Here is a 16,350-nt window from a genome sequence, read left to right on the forward strand (position 1 = left end):
GCATTATGCTAAATGAAAGACAATGGAGAAAGACACTGTATGATCTCATATGTGAATCTTGAAAAAAAAAAAAACACTTCATAGAAACAGCAGATTGGTGGTCGCTCTGGGTGGCGGATGGGGGTGAAGAAGACAGGTGAAGGTGGTCAAAAGGTACAAATTTCCAGTTATAAAATAAATAAGCTCTGGAGGTGCAATGTACAGCATGGTGACTATAGTTAACAAAACTGTACTGTATATTTAAAATTTGCCATGAGAGTAGATATTAAAAGTTGTCATTATGAAGAAAAAATTTGTGGCCATGTAATATGATGGAAGTTAACTTATTGTGGTAATCACTTTGCAATATATACATAAATCATGATGTTGTACACCTTAAACTTATACAATGTCATGTGTCAATTATATCTCAGTAAAACTTTCTTTTAACTAATGACCAACTTCTCCCTATTGCTTTTTATAATATTGGGGTATAATTAACATACAGTATTACATTAACATCAGGTGTTCAATATAGTGATTCAACAGTTCTATACATTTCTCAGTGCTCATCAAGATAAATGTACTCTTGATCCCCTTTATCTATTTCACCCATCCCCCCCAATCCCTTCTGGCAATGACCAGTTTGTTCTCTATATTTAAGAGTTTGGCTTTTTGTATATTTTTCTTTATTATGTTATGTTTTATTTATTTTTCTTTGTTTCTTTCTTAAATTCTATATGAGCCAATAAAACTGGAAATTTTTTTTTCAATTAGAGCTGAAGTAACTTGTCTGAGGTTATGTAGCTAGTACCTGAGAGAACTGGGATTCGAATCAGTCTGTAAACATCGGCTTTATCATCTCTTCTATGCTGCTTTTCAGACCTCAGGGGAAATGAGCTTGCCCTGTCTTGCTCCATTGCCCACTATCTCTATTATTAAATCTGAGATGATTACTCTGACAGCTCTCTCAACTATTTTGGAAGCCCACCTGATATGGATGACAGCATAGGAACAAATGGGAAACTTTTGAGCTTTCTAGCTACCCACTTAGATGCAATCTTCTACATCCTATCTCCCACATTTGCCTGGGTTGTACATGAAGCCCCTGAGTAATGTGCTCAAACTGAGTGTCCCTTCCACAAGCCCGTCCCATCCAGAATCCCAAGGCTATGCAGGAATTCAGCTGATCAGCACAGGGAGGCATTTAATGTTTGTTCCTTTCCTTTCCTTATTTATCAACAGCACTCAACATTTACTTCCCTTGGCTGCAACAACAGAAGTTCTCCAGAATTAAATGTCCACCGTATTGTACAATAATCCTCTAAAAGGAATAGAAAGTCCAAATTCTTCATCTTTACCGAGTTATGTCAAAACTCCTCAAGTGTGAGCATCAAAACTCTATTCCTACAAAAAGTTGCCAAGTTACTTTCCATACTTCTCTTCCTTCTCTGCCATCATTTGAGCCAATCTGACCAGCATCCATGGCCCGACTATGGAGCCCACCTCTGCACTGTGGCTCATGCTTGCCTGCTTTTGCCTGTCTTCCATGCCAGACCTCAGGCTCAGGCCCTTCACCTCAATTCCTACAACCACCCTGTCCTCATTGGTCTCCACTCTTACCCTGCTTCAGTCTATCGTGTAGCAGCCAACACAATCCAATACACCAACCTAATCTTGTATCTATTCCTGAAGGCCTTGCCTGGGTCTCCCACTATCCCAGACTTACAAAGAGGCCCTGATCTCTCCAACAAATAACTTACTTGATGCTCACATCACCTCTGTGAGGTAGGCTCTGATGTTGTCATCTCAGTTTCTCAGGAAACTGAGGCACAGAAGGGTGGCCCAAGATCACCCAGCTAGACCATACAACCCAGCAATTGCACTACTGGGTATTTAACCCAAAGATACAAATGTAGTGATCCAAAGGGGTATGTGCACCCCAATGTTTATAGCAGCGATGTCCACAATAGCCAAACTATGGAAAGAGCCAAGATGTCCATCAACAGATGAATGGATAAAGAAGATGTGGTACATATATATACAATGGAATATTATGCAGCCATCAAAAAAACCCTGAAATCATGCCATTTGCAACAATGAGGATGGAATTAAAGGGTATTATGCTAAGTGAAATAAGTCAATCAGAGAAAGATGATCTCATTGATACGAGGAATTCTTAATCTCAGGAAACAAACTGAGGGTTGCTGGAGTGGTGGGGGGTGGGAGGGATGGGGTGGCTGGGTGATAGACATTGGGGAGGGTATGTGCTATGGTGAGCTCTGTGAATTGTATAAGACTGATGAATCACAGACCTGTACCTCTGAAACAAATAATACATTATATGTTAAAAAAAAAAAAGAGAGAGAAGATAGTAGGAAGGGAAAATTGAAGGGGGGGAATCTGAGGGGGAGACGAACCATGAGAGACTATGGACTTTGAGAAACAGACGGTGTTTTAGAGGGGAGGGGGGAGGGGGGATTGGTTGGCCCAGTGTTGGGTATTAAGGAGGGCATGTACTGAATGGAGCACTGGGTGCTATACACAAACAATAAATCATGGAATACTACATCAAAAACTAATGATGTAATGTATGGTGATTAACATAATATAATAAAATTAAATTAAAAAAAAAAAGATCACCCAGCTAGTACGTGGTCCATCTGAGATTTGAATCCCAGGAGTCTGGTGTTGGGAGTTAAAAACTATACTACACTGCCTTCCATCACTATTTCCAGGAAGTCTTCCCGGATTTCCTCTCAAGTCTTTTCTTTGAAGATCCCTATATAAACTGTGCTCTGTGTGCATTAGAATGTAAGCTTCCTCAGGGCAGAGGAGTCTTACTCTGCTTTCTATATCCTAGCATATTTAGAACTGTTCTCCTTATGTACAAATTACTGGATATTTGTTTAATCCAATTAAATGTGCGTAAGCACAAAAGAGGATATAGAGAATTCATGCTACCTCTTGTGAAAGAGCTGGTGCCGACTACTTCACCTTCATAGTTCTCCTTTCTCTTTGCCAAGTTCACAGTGACAGAATATGGTCCAATACACCCAGATGATAGAAAAAGGAAATGGGAACTCAGAATGCCAAAAATCAAAGGGATGTGGTCCTTACAAGTCCTAGGATTTTAGAGAAGAAATGTTTCCAGAGAAATTCAGCCTAGTCAATGTCCAAAGTGAATTTTGTGTGAGGTTCACCAACCCTATCGTGGTTTAAGCTGTTTCAAAGCGTTGGAGGATTGTAATGGCCTATGGAAGCATTCAGCAAGATAAACGGATTCCAAGTTTCTCATACCTAATGGCTGAAGTAATGTTTCGCACTCTCTTTAACTGTCCACTCACAAAAGGCAAAAGAAGTTCAACATTAGTTTGATTTCTGCTAAAAGAACAAGTCCTCTCTGAAGGACTTCACTTCCTAGAAACGCAGAATTGATCCAAGGTCTCTGCTGCTCTGATGTGCACATTATCTCTGCTGCCACAATAGCTAGACTACAGGGGTGCCTGGGTGGCTCAGTCGTTAAGCGTCTGCCTTCGGCTCAGGTCATGATCCCAGGGTCCTGGGATCAAGCCCCGCATCAGGCTGTCTGCTGGGCGGGAAGCCTGCTTCTCCCTCTCCTACTCCCCCTGCTTGTGTTCCCTCTCTCGCTGTGTCTCTCTCTGTCAAATAAATAAAATCTTAAAAAAAAAAATAGCTAGACTACAAAACCTCGCAAATGAACCCTACAGATATCCAGGTGACAAACAAGACTTCTAGGATTTTAAATAGAATTCAGTCAGCCTGTAGAACTTAATGGTTTCCATTATTCCCAAAGCATGTCCTAGTACTAAACACAGAAATCAATCCCTATAGAAGCCTTCACCCCTGAGATGCAGAAAAGGAGTTATAACTATGGAAGATTCACAGGGACAGTACTGGTTTTCTTCCAGATGTCTTGTCTGGTGCTATCTTTCCCTGACTGATTCCTTCAATCTCTATTCCTAGGGCTAGTCTTTCCTTAGCAATGCGAGTGACTGTGGGGTTTGGAGGAGAATTCTTTTTTTTCCGGCTTTATTGAGGTATAATTGACACATAACACTGTACATATTTAAAGTGTACAATGTGATGATTTGATATACATATACACTGTGAAATGATTACCACGATCAAGTTAATTAACACATCCATCACCTAATTATCTTTTTTTTGTGGTGAGAACACTTAACAACTACTCTCAGCAAATTTCAGGTATAAAGTGCAGTACTGTTGGGGCCCCTGGGTGGCTCGGTCGTTAAGCGTCTGCCTTCGGCTCAGGTCATGATCCCGGGGTCCTGGGATCGAGCCCCGCATCGGGCTCCCTGCTTGGCGGGAAGCCTGCTTCTCCCTCTCCCGCTCCCCCTGCTTGTGTTCCCTCTCTCGCTGTGTCTCTCTCTGTCAAATAAATCAATAAAATCTTAAAAAAAAAAAAAAAAAGCACAGTACTCTTAACTGCAGTCACATTACTGTACATTAGATCTCCAAACATAGTAATCTTATAGCTGAAAGTTTATACTTTTAAAGCTATTGCTCAAAATCCCTACATTTCTAGCTAGGCCACTCTACGCCAACCTCAATTTTCTATTAATCCATGAAATGTATAATATTCTCCTAATTGACATTTAAAAAAATCTAGCGAGAACTAATAAGGAAGCACCAGTAAGTTTTTATCCTATCTTTTTTAGATCTGCTTTTGATTTTCCCTAGACTTAGTCTGAACTCTTTCAGAACTAGGACAGATGAAAGCACCCTAACTCGAAAAGCTAAAGCACTGCACTTATTGGCATTCACGCAGTGCCTACCCTGTGCCACGCTTCGCAATGCTGAGCATGGGAATCCAGGGATGAGGATGACATAGTCTCTGCCCTCGTGAAGGTGACAGTCAATAAAGGAAGAGGCATTTAAACTGATAGTTATAATCCCTCAATTTTTAATTGAGGATTTCATTGGGGCGCTAGGTGGCTCAGTCATTAAGCGTCTGCCTTCGGCTCAGGTCATGGTCCCAGGGTCCTGGGATGGAGTCCCATGTTGGGCTCCGTGCTCAGTGGGGAGCCTGCTTCTCCCTCTCCCTCTGCCCCTCCCTGCTTGTGCGTACGCTCTCTCTCTCTCTCGGTCTCACTCTCGCTCTCATAAATAAAATCTTTTAAAAAATAAATAAGTAAAATAAATAAATGAAAAGGATTTCATTAAGTTAAAACAGATTGCTAATTCCAAAAAAACCCACGCAGAACTGAAAAATATTGCAAACTTTTCAATTTAATCACCAAGGGTATGTTTCTATTTCTTCTCTGAAATCACAAAGAAACTGGGGTGGAGTTTGCTCAGAATCTGTCTTAAGGCCCCTTGCTCTAAGAGTTCTGTGAAGATGAAAACAACCTCATTACAATGTTATTTCTACATTTAAGCAATAAAGCCCCCTTGGGATAGGGCCCAGACTCAACCACATTTACTGAATTTAGCTTTATAGTAGTAGGAAGATAGAAGATTTTTTTTAAAAGTTTAACATGATAATAACATTAAGTGACCTTTATTAAACACTTACTAAATCCAAGGTTCTATTATTACCATCTCCATTTTGAGGAAAATGGAGTCCAGAGAGCTTAGCTAACTTTCCCAAGGCCACCCTGAGAGTCAGTGGCAGTGCCTGAGCATTCACTCACTAGTGGACCACCTCTCCATGACTTGACATTGGCCCTCTTTCAACACTCTTACCCATCTGCAAACATCACGTGTCTTCTCCCACCTACCCTCCTCCCATCCTCTCCCGCCTCCGTTCTCCATCCGTGACCTTGCAGCCGACTAGAAGTAAGCACAAACATCTCATGTTTCTCCCAATTTTGGTTCCCCAGCCTATCGACAATCACATTTATGTCCAATAACCTTTCTGCAATTGATCATGTCCTTGAAACTCACCAAAAATCATAAATATGCTGACAAACTGTCTCAACACATCAATGTCCTATGCTGAAACACATAGGGGAGTTTGGTTTCTATCCTAGTGAGTGCCCAGTCCCTTGACAGTGATTTGTGAGACACAAGATTTGAGTATTTGAGAACCTCTGGTCTATAGCAAAGAGCGACAGTCTGGCGTACTTCAAGACCCTTTACAGCATCAAGGCTGAAGTGCAGGAGCACTCGTGCTTTGTAAAGGGCAAGAATCTTGAAGTGCATTCCATCCACTCCTTCCCACCTTGGCTTCCCTCCAGTGGTTGGAGATGATGGGTTCCAAGCTCCCGACACACCTCTCTCCCACCCAAGAGCTCTACCAAAGCCCCCTTTTGTGTTTGCTGCTGTGACTATTCAAGCGGATGATGGCATCAAACCAAGGCTAACACTCTTACACTCACTCAAGACTCAAGAATGCATTGTTGAGACTATTGTCCCTGAAGTTTCCTAGTCAGCTATTTACACAGACAATTTTCCTTGCCTATCCTTCACACATTATAACTCTGCCCTATTTCAGCTATTCACTGATACTGCGCAAAACTGAGCAAACAGAGCTGGCTGTGCAATGCCTCTCTTTCCAGGCTTAGTCAATGGACACTTTCTTCCTCTAGCCTACTCTTTTCCTTTCCCCTTTTTCATTACTTAGTCCCCATATTCCAATATTGTTTTATCTGTAAAAGAATCAACCCAAGAATTTACCAAAAACGAAGAATGAGAAACTCAAAAGCTGTAATTGGCAGTCCATCTGTAAGGAAAGGAGTACAGGGGAGATACGAAAGGGGAAGAGCAACAGTGAGAAGCTCCTATGTCCCAATACCCTGGTTCTCTTTCCCAGAGAGCTCTTTTTAAAAAGGAAACATTCAATTGTGTAAGTAAAGGAATGCTTCCCTTTATCAGACAACACATCTTTCCTGAAGTGTTGTATATATGCTAAATCCCATTTATTTATTAGACATTTGATTGACATTTTCTAAGTGAAGACTCTAGGGCAGACTCTGGGGGATAAAGAGATGAAGGTGATACGGATTGCCTTTGAGAGATCAGACTTGTAAACAGATAACTAGAATACAAGGTTGCAACTGGCAAAATTTAAATTCACATAAAGTGTTCTGGAAGCTGAAAAGAAGGAACAGAGATGAGAGGCACGGAGGGAACACAGGAACAACAACAACAAAAAAAAAAATGAAAAAGGGAACACAGGAACAGAGGCACAGAAGCTGGGTCCTGATGTTATAGGTAGCAGGGCAGCATCTGGGTTAAAGTAATCACACTTTTTCTTAAATGTAACTCCCTGAACTCTGCCACAGTGAAGCTCAGGTTCCCCAGCTAGTAGAAAGAAAGCTTGGGCTTATGTTGAACTTTCAAGATTTTTAATTATGAGTCTTTATTGGCCCATAAAACAAACATTTGCTATTAAACTGTCCACATAAGATCTACTTTATATGCTATATAAACAGAAACTGACTTTTTTAAATTATATATTAAATAGAATTCCAATCATATTCACTGAAAAGAAAATCCACTGAAACTTGATGCCAAGGATTTCAAAATTTTGCAGAATGAGTAATTACTTTTTACTGTTTCTTTAAAGAAAAGTTAATTTGTCAAACCATATGCAAACTCAATTTCCTACAGTGGAAAAAGATGGGTTCTCAGAAACATGGAATTGGATTTGGTCTGTGACCCTAATGGCTCAACAGATGATTCTTCAAAAAGAAAAAGAATCAAATAATGTATTCTGAAACTCTTTTCTTTAACTCCTTTCTGAAGCAACATTTTCTCTGAGCGTTCTTGGAAGGGGAGGAGACTTTGTCATCATAGTTGTGATGCTGGTCCCCACGCTTCCCCTCCAAGGACGTGGTCACGGTTACCGAAGTCCATCCTCTCAAAAGACATTCAGTACAGAGGGAGAGGGGGAGAGACCTCTGGCGAATGTCATTCCTGTGCAATAGCATTTAAGAGCAGAGGGGACTGTGCCAATGAGTCTCATTCTTCCTTCTGGGGGTTGGTCATTGTTTTCCGTTGTCTCTGCAGCTGACAAAGTGCTAAGCCTAAAAGGCCAGTTTCTGAACCTACTGGAGATACCACAGAAGTTTTTGCTACCTTCAAACCTGCTGGACCCTAAATCAATGCAGACATTCATGGCCAGTTATCCTAGGAAGCTTAAAGTTGTGATTAAGAACTGCTAATCTGGGGCGCCTGGGTGGCTCAGTTGGTTAAGCGACTGCCTTCGGCTCAGGTCATGATCCCAGCGTCCCGGGGATCCTGCTCAGCGAGGAGCCTGCTTCTCCCTCTGACCCTCCCCCCTCTCATGTACTCTCTCTCTCTCTCTCATTCTCGCTCTCTCAAATAAATAAATAAATCTAAAAAAAAAAAAACTGCTAATCTTCTTGCTCAGAGATGGCTGGTAAATCTTACTCCTGGGGAGTTTGAGAATATCAGCCTCAGATGCCATTGCTTATGTGCATTAAATGGTCTAATACAAGTAACCCAGACCTTCCTAAAGGTCATTGCTTCCACAGAACACAGCACCAAAGAATGTTAATAGGTCTGAAGCAAATATAAAAACAAAGTGTTCCTTGGTTGGGTACATTTGGAAAATGCTGAGTTAAATATAGTGAAGCAGATATTTTACTACAGGACATCTCAGGGCTTTTCATAGGTTTTAGGAGCCCTGGGAATCTCCAAGATGACTTCACTGAGTCCTTGGTTTGCTTTACTTTCCATCCTCAAGCACCTTCAATGACAAGAAGCATTTTAGCTTACGAATGACAGAAAGGAAGTTTTGGAAACCTAACAATAAATATTTCATGAGCTATAGAATGTAAACACCAGTCTAGGATCCCCCGAAAGGTTACGAAGGGTCCAGGGGAAAATGAATGTGGTAAGTACAGAGGACATTTTTAACTGGTTCACTGGTTTCGGTCCGAGATGCTCCCCCAAACAGTCCCCAACAAAGCCTGCTCAAACACCTGAGACACAACTCTAGGGATAAAGGGCTCACCTCTAACCTTTCTTTTTTTTAAAAAAAAGATTTTATTTATTTATTTGACAGAGAGGGATACAGCGAGAGAGGGAACACAAGCAGGAGGATCGGGGGAGGGAGAAGCAGGCTTCCCGCCAAACAGGGAGCCCTATGTGGCGCTGGATCCCAGGACCCTGGGACCATGACCGGAGCTGAAGGCAGACGCTTAATGACTGAGCCACCCAGGCGCCCCCAACCTTTCTCTTAAAGAACAACTGAAAGCAGTGCTCGCTTGGGCAGCACATACAGTAAAATTGGAACTATACAGAGAAGACTGGTATGGCCCCTGTGCATGGATGACACCCAACTTCATGAAGCATTCCATAATTTTTATATGTTAAATATATTTCAGTAAAGCTGAAATTTTAAAAAAGGAAAACAGAAAAGACTTTCTTTTAACATGAAAAACAACAATTGCAATGATCATGCATTACAAAGGTGTCTTACTCAGAATTACCTATGTAAGAAAATGGTCTCCTTCATGCATAGTATGAGCCACTTTAATATGAGCCAAATTAATAAGCCCTTAATACTTAGCATCTACATAACTTTGAAGCCAGAAACAAAGTAAAACCTGTTCACCAGGTGTAACCACCACAGTGGAATTTCTATATTAAGAAAATATTCCCAGTATAGAATTTCAAGGCTGAACAAGGACAATTTGTGTTTCTATTGAGATATTTTTATAAAATGAGCAATTTGGCATGAGAGACATGTAAGTTCAATGCAATCTTTGAAAATATATTTATGGAAATGACCAGCTGCATTCCTGGGAAAATGTCCCTTTTGCAAGAAATGGGTGAGAATGAGTATAATGGTTACATCTTAAGATTTATAAACAGGCTTTCCATATCTGTTCATTTTTTCAGTATAGAAATATCAAAGTTCCCAGAGAACCTAAACATCAAATTACATTTCTTGCAATAAATATATGTTACATTTTATTTTATACATCACAGTTCAAGGGAAATATGTAGATTGAGTTTTCATTCATAAGAGAATATGATCATATGCATGCCTATATAAATATAAAATTAGATGCAAAAAATCAACATTCAAGTTCAGTTCTGTTTGCATTTGTTCTCCAACTGAGTTTGCATACACACACACACACACACACACACACACACACACACCCCTCAATCCAAAATCCACAATTTATCAAAACCAAAAAAATCTTTTCATTTCTTTTCTTCACTTTATAATTCTCTCAGGAAATGGGTAGAATGTTACATTTTTTAAAAAATATTTTATTTATTTATTTGACAGAGAGAGACACAGCAAGAGAGGGAACACAAGCGGGGGGAGTAGGAGAGGGAGAAGCAGCCTTCCTGTTGAGCAGGGAGCCCGATGTGGGGCTCGATCCCAGGACGCTGGGATCACGACCTGAGCCGAAGGCAGCCACTTAACTGATTGAGCCACCCAGGCGCCCCATAATCTCTTGAGATAAAATATTATTTTAATTTAAATCTGCAGCTGGTGAAAATCAAGGACATATATAAACAGATATTTTTATTTGTGATATACAATTTCACATGCATTCAGTTCACTGGTATTAAGAATCAATTGTGGTGCTTGCTTCAGCAACACATATGCTAAAACTGGAACGATTACAGAGATTAGCATGGCCTCTGCACAAGGATGACATGCAAATCTGTGAAGCATAACATATGAAAACAAAAAAAGAATTGTCTGTGATTACTTGATGTTACATCTTGACCTGTGCTTTAAGCCTGACTGAGCATGTCTTGATAGTATGAATTATTGATTAAGTCAGGTGTTATTATTATTTAAAATGCAACTCATTACTTAGATTCTCCCCAATCACTTATGACTTGTTGATCAGTTTCGAAGCACAGAGGACTCTTACTTCCATTGGATTATAAGTGCTCAGTAAAATATAAAAGATAGGTATATGAGAAAAGTCTGAAAGATAAAAACTGTTTTCTTACCCAAGAATAAGAGATGAAGAAACTAAAGAATGTTTTGTCTGTGGACAGTAGATAGTCTATCCAGATGACCTTCAAAGAAAGAAATGTTTCTAGATCAAAAATAGCCCTTCTAGCAACACAAGGGAAGTCAATTATCATGTAGCAGCACATTTAAAATAAAGATGAGAACCCTTTTCAACTACCCAGATTTTCCAGGTTAGAACTGACTATTCCATATGGTGCTATGATTCTCATAGCAATGCTTTGGGGTGGAGAAAGTAGGATTGCTTCTCACTCAAGAAGGTTCTTAAACTGCTTCTAGCTTCTGCATGAAGACAAATTTCCTTAGTCTCCTCCTAATTCCAGCCCCCTTCAATCCTGCTTCACCAAAGGGACTGAGCTTTCCAATGCTATCTTGTCCAGTGACCTTGATATGACCCCTAAAGCTGACATTAAGATTTGCCTCTATACAAACTCTCCTTTATGTACAATTAAGAAAAACTTTTACGTGTAATTCTAGATACAGAAGTGTTGATGTTCATGAATTTCTTCTAACAGGTGCTATGGACTTGCTTCATGTTGGGCAGCAGTATTCCCACCTTCTCTGAGGGACACATGATCCTTGTACCATTTGAGTGGTATCAATTTTGCACAACCTAAGAGCATGGTCCCAAATTAGAAATCCATTTCTGATGTTTGGCAAACATACCCCACCGCCTTTATGAGGCCTAAAGGATCTGGGTATATGAGTTTGGATCCAAAAAAATATCATTTTTCTCAAGTTTTTCCAGAATTGTGTAGAAGGCTCTCTTGTGCATGCTCTCCTCATATTCCTCCTCCATGAGCTCCAAGGAGTTCACTGTCTACCACTGTCTCAGGGCACTTGCCACTTTCTAGGGTGCCTGATCACTATTCCAGCCCTTGCTGGTCCCCTGCCTCCACTGGAGTATGAGCACAAAGCCAGAATCTGGTCTCATTCCTCCCTGTCCATAGCACCTGGCACAGAGTAGAAGCACAAGAAGCATGCACTGAAGGGATCATGAGCCACACCACTGCTCACATCTTCTGAATGCCAGCAAGTACTTGCCATTACCCAAACACACACTCTTCATTGCCTCCCATTGCCCTTGCTCAGTGACAGTCTCCTGGCCTGGAATGCCCTTCCCCATGTCTTTACTGATTGAAGACACATCTATCCTTCAAAGGCACATTCCCAAAGCACTTTCTCCATGAGTGCTTTTCTGATCATCTCTCCAGGACCCCTGTTGGCACCAGCACTCACTGGCACTGTATGAAAGCCATGTGTTGCCAGTCTTTCCTCTCTGTGGGGGAACAGGGTTAGTTCCTCTCAACAGCCCATGGTTGTCTGAACGTAGCCTGTAAAACTGTGAGGAATAAATCACATTCAGTTGGGTGAAGACTATGACAAGAGCTTGCTCTTTTCTCCAGAGACCCTAGGGCTCAGGAAAAGAATGACCGAGGATATAGAAAAATATGTAGGAAACAATGCAGGAGAGATGACTTCCTACGTGGAGCCCTCTCTTTACATAAAGGTATATTTTAAGGGAACCATTGAAAGAGGTCTTAGTGAATCGTTTAATTAAGAATCTGATAGGTAAGTTTTCTCACCCTTCAGTTCAGTTTAAAATATTAAGAGCCAAGACAATTATCATACGGTTTCACTCATATGTGGAACATAAGGAATAGTGTGGAGGACCACAGGGGAATGGAGGGAAAACTGAATGGGAAGAAATCAGAGCAGGAGACAAACCATGAGAGTCTCTGGACTCTGGGAAACAAACTGAGGGTTACAGAAGGGAGGGGGGTGGGGGATGGGGTACGCGGGTGATGGGCATTAAGGAGGACACGTGTGGTGCTGAGCACTGGGTGTTATACGTAACCAATGAATCGTTGAACACTACATCAAAAACTAACGAGGCTGGCTAACTGAACATAATAAAAAAAATGTTAACTCTAAATAAAAATAAAAATAATAAAAATCATCCTTTACCATCACAAAAAATAAAAATAAAAAAACAAAAATAAATAAAATAAATAAAATAAAATATTAAGAGCCAACTGGTAAAACAAACCAAAGAAAATGATACTGGAACTGTTCATAGCAGAACTTCCTAAACAGGAAGATTAACATACATAAAGTCACAGAAATACTGAATTTGAGTCAAGAACCTGAAAGTATTACAGATTATTTTGGAATATTTTAGTCCATTCTTAGTCCATATTTAGTAAGGCTCATTCTTCTTGACCACTATAGGAAGCTACCAAGGAAGCAAGAATTCTCTTTTCAAGAATCTGAGTCCTACACTTCTGGTTTCTGGGCAAATCTGGGTGTCTGCAGTGATTTCCTGTGCTTCCATTTATTTGCTCAGTTGTTCAGGTCCCAGATAGTTATCTACTATGGGCAAGGCACTGATCCAGCTAGTTTTACTGCTGCTGCTGCTGTTGTTGTCATCAGCCCTTAAAACTAAAAGAGGGCGCCTGGGTGGCTCAGTTGGTTGGGCGACTGCCTTCGGCTCAGGTCATGATCCTGGAGTCCCGGGATCGAGTCCCGCATCGGGCTCCCTGCTCGGCGGGGGGTCTGCTTCTCCCTCTCCCGCTCCCCCCTCTTGTGCTCTTTCTCTCTCTCACTCTCTCTCTCTCAAATAAATAAAATCTTAAAAAATAAAAACTAAAAGAACTACAGAGAAATAACAATTATCATTTCAAAGAAGAGCTACATAACTGTCAAAAGAATTCTCTAAAAATTAAGTAGTGGAATGTTGAAGAGCCTAAGACTCAAATGGGAAAATCAATGTGGACAGACAGGCTGGGATCTCTACCTGAAGACATTAACATTTTTATTTAATTTGTAAGATAGCTGGGCACTACTGCAAATTTCTGAGAAAGTGACTACCAAGATCAAGCCAACTCTAAGAGAGATGATGCAGGGAACTCAAGCAGATGGGCTGAGGAAAGGCTTGAGTTTAGAAGGTAGTTGTTACAGAAGGAAGAGAAGAAAGTTGCAAGAGAGGGTGGATTTCAGACATGCTCTAAAGGAGGCGGACTAATAGAAGAGGGGACAAAGGGTAAGGTAAGAGGCGGATGTGATACTATCAATCAAAATGGGCCTGGGGGCAGTGCCGGCTGGAGTGGTTGAAAGTCATAAGGCCAGAGATGTTTTTTACTAAAGGGAAACTGGGTTATGGAAGAGTCTAGAGAGACAATTCACCAGTTTTGGGTTCTCTTGCATCCTCGGGCATCAATGAAAATGCAAGAAAACCCATCTTTACTTGACATGAATGATCAATTTGACCACAAAGACATGAGAGATATTTGGACGGATGACTTGGAGATCTCTTCCAGCTTGGGAGAGTCCACAATTCTACAAGACACGTGCACAAAGAGTATCTGAAATTTAACTAATCATCGGAGTGCCCTAAGGGAGTTATTTAAAGGGAAGATGAAACCTAGGAAATATTCAATTAGAAGGATGAGGCAGGGGCGCCTGGGTGCCTCAGTTGGTTAAGCAGCTGCCTTCGGCTCAGGTCATGATCCTGGAGTCCCGGGATCGAGTCCCGCATCGGGCTCCCTGCTCGGCAGGGAGTCTGCTTCTCCCTCTGACCCTCCCCCCCTCCATGCTCTCTCTATCTCATTCTCTCTCTCAATAAATAAAATCTTTAAAAAAAAAAAAAAAAGAAGGATGGAGGCAGGATACAAAATCAATGCACAGAAATCAGTTGCTTTCTTATACACTAACAATGCAACTGCAGAAAGAGAAATTAGAGAAACGATTCCATTTACAATAGCACCAAAAACCATAAGATACCTCGGAATAAACCTAACCAAAGAGGTAAAGGATCTATACTCTAGGAACTGCAGAACACTCATGAAAGAAATTGAAGAAGACACAAAAAGATGGAAAAACATGCCATGCTCATGGATCGGAAGAATAAACATTGTTAAAATGTCTATGCTACCCAGAGCAATCTATACCTTCAGTGTCATCCCGATCAAAATTCCAATGACATTTTTCAAAGTGCTGGAACAAACAGTCCTAAAATTTGTATGGTACCAGAAAAAACTCTGAATCGTCAAGGAAATTTTGAAAAAGAAAAACAAAGCCGGGGGCATCACGTTGCCCGATTTCAAGCTATACTACAAAGCAGTGATCACCAAGACAGCATGGTACTGGCACAAAAACAGACATATAGACCAATGGAACAGAACAGAGAGCCCAGATATGGACCCTCAACTCTATGGTCAAATAATCTTCGACAAAGCAGGAAAAAATATGCAATGGAAAAAAGACAGTCTCTTCAATAAATGGTGCTGGGAAAATTGGACAGCTACATGCAGAAGAATGAAACTCAACCATTCTCTAACACCATACACAAAGCTAAACTCAAAATAGATGAAAGACCTCAGTGTGAGACAGGAATCCATCAAAATCCTAGAGGAGAACATAGGCAGTAACCTCTTTGTCATCACCCACAGCAACTTCTTTCAAGATACATCTCCAAAGGCTAGCAAAAATGAACTTTTGGGACTTCATCAAGATAAAAAGCTTCTGCACAGCAAAGGAAACAGTCAACAAAACAAAGAGGCAACCCACAGAATGGGAGAAGATATTGCAAATGACACTACAGATAAAGGGCTGGTATCCAAGATCTATAAAGAACTTCTCAAACTCAACACCCAAAAAACAAATAATCAAGTCAAAAAGTGGGCAGAAGACATGAACAGACACTTCTCCAAAGAAGACATACAAATGGCTAACAGACACATGAAAAAATAATTATTATTTTTCATCATCAGCCATCAGGGAAATTCAAATCAAATCAAAACCACATTGAGATACCACCTTACACCAATTAGAATGGCAAAAATTGACAAGGCAAGAAACAACAAATGTTGGAGAGGTTGTGGAGAAAGGGGAACCCTCTTACACTGTTGGTGGGAATGCAAGTGGGTACAGCCACTTTGGAAAACAGTGTGGAGGTTCCTCAAAAATTTAAAAATATAGCTACCCTATGACCCAGCAATTGCACTCCTGGGTATTTACCCTGAAGACACAGATGTAGTGAAAAGAAGGGCCATATGCACCCCAATGTTCATAGCAGCAATGTCCGCAATAGCCAAACTGTGGAAAGAGCCGAGATGCCCTTCAACAGATGAATGGGTAAAGAAGATGTGGTTCATATATACAATGGAATATTACTCATCATCAGAAAGGATGAATACCCAACTTTTACATCCACACGGATGGGACTGGAGGAGATTATGCTCAGTGAAATCAGTCAAGCAAAGGAAGTCAATTATCATATGGTTTCACTTATTTGTGTAACATAAGGAATAGCATGGAGGACATTAGGAGAAGGAAAGGAAAAATGAAGGGTGGGAAATCCAAGGGGGAGAGGAACCATGAGAGACTATGGACTCTGAAAAACAAAC

At 40.8% G+C, this 16,350-nt stretch overlaps 1 long non-coding RNA gene and 2 other non-coding genes across 3 annotated transcripts in view; 2 read left to right on the plus strand and 1 right to left on the minus strand.

Moving 5' to 3' along the window:
- The window catches only part of LOC118014156, a 40,859-nt gene that overhangs the window by 13,456 nt on the left and 11,053 nt on the right, over nucleotides 1-16,350 (minus strand). The window lies entirely within an intron of this gene.
- Nucleotides 9,193-9,299, plus strand: LOC118015272. Its single transcript, XR_004680599.1, has one exon. It is a non-coding gene; the product is annotated as a U6 spliceosomal RNA (small nuclear RNA).
- On the plus strand, nucleotides 10,540-10,644 carry LOC118015277. The gene has a single exon (XR_004680600.1). It is a non-coding gene; the product is annotated as a U6 spliceosomal RNA (small nuclear RNA).

The sequence above is a fragment of the Mirounga leonina genome, unplaced genomic scaffold (assembly GCF_011800145.1).
Source record: "Mirounga leonina isolate KUSES-001 unplaced genomic scaffold, KU_Mleo_1.0 Mir_101799, whole genome shotgun sequence".
NCBI classification, from domain to species: Eukaryota; Metazoa; Chordata; class Mammalia; order Carnivora; family Phocidae; genus Mirounga; species Mirounga leonina.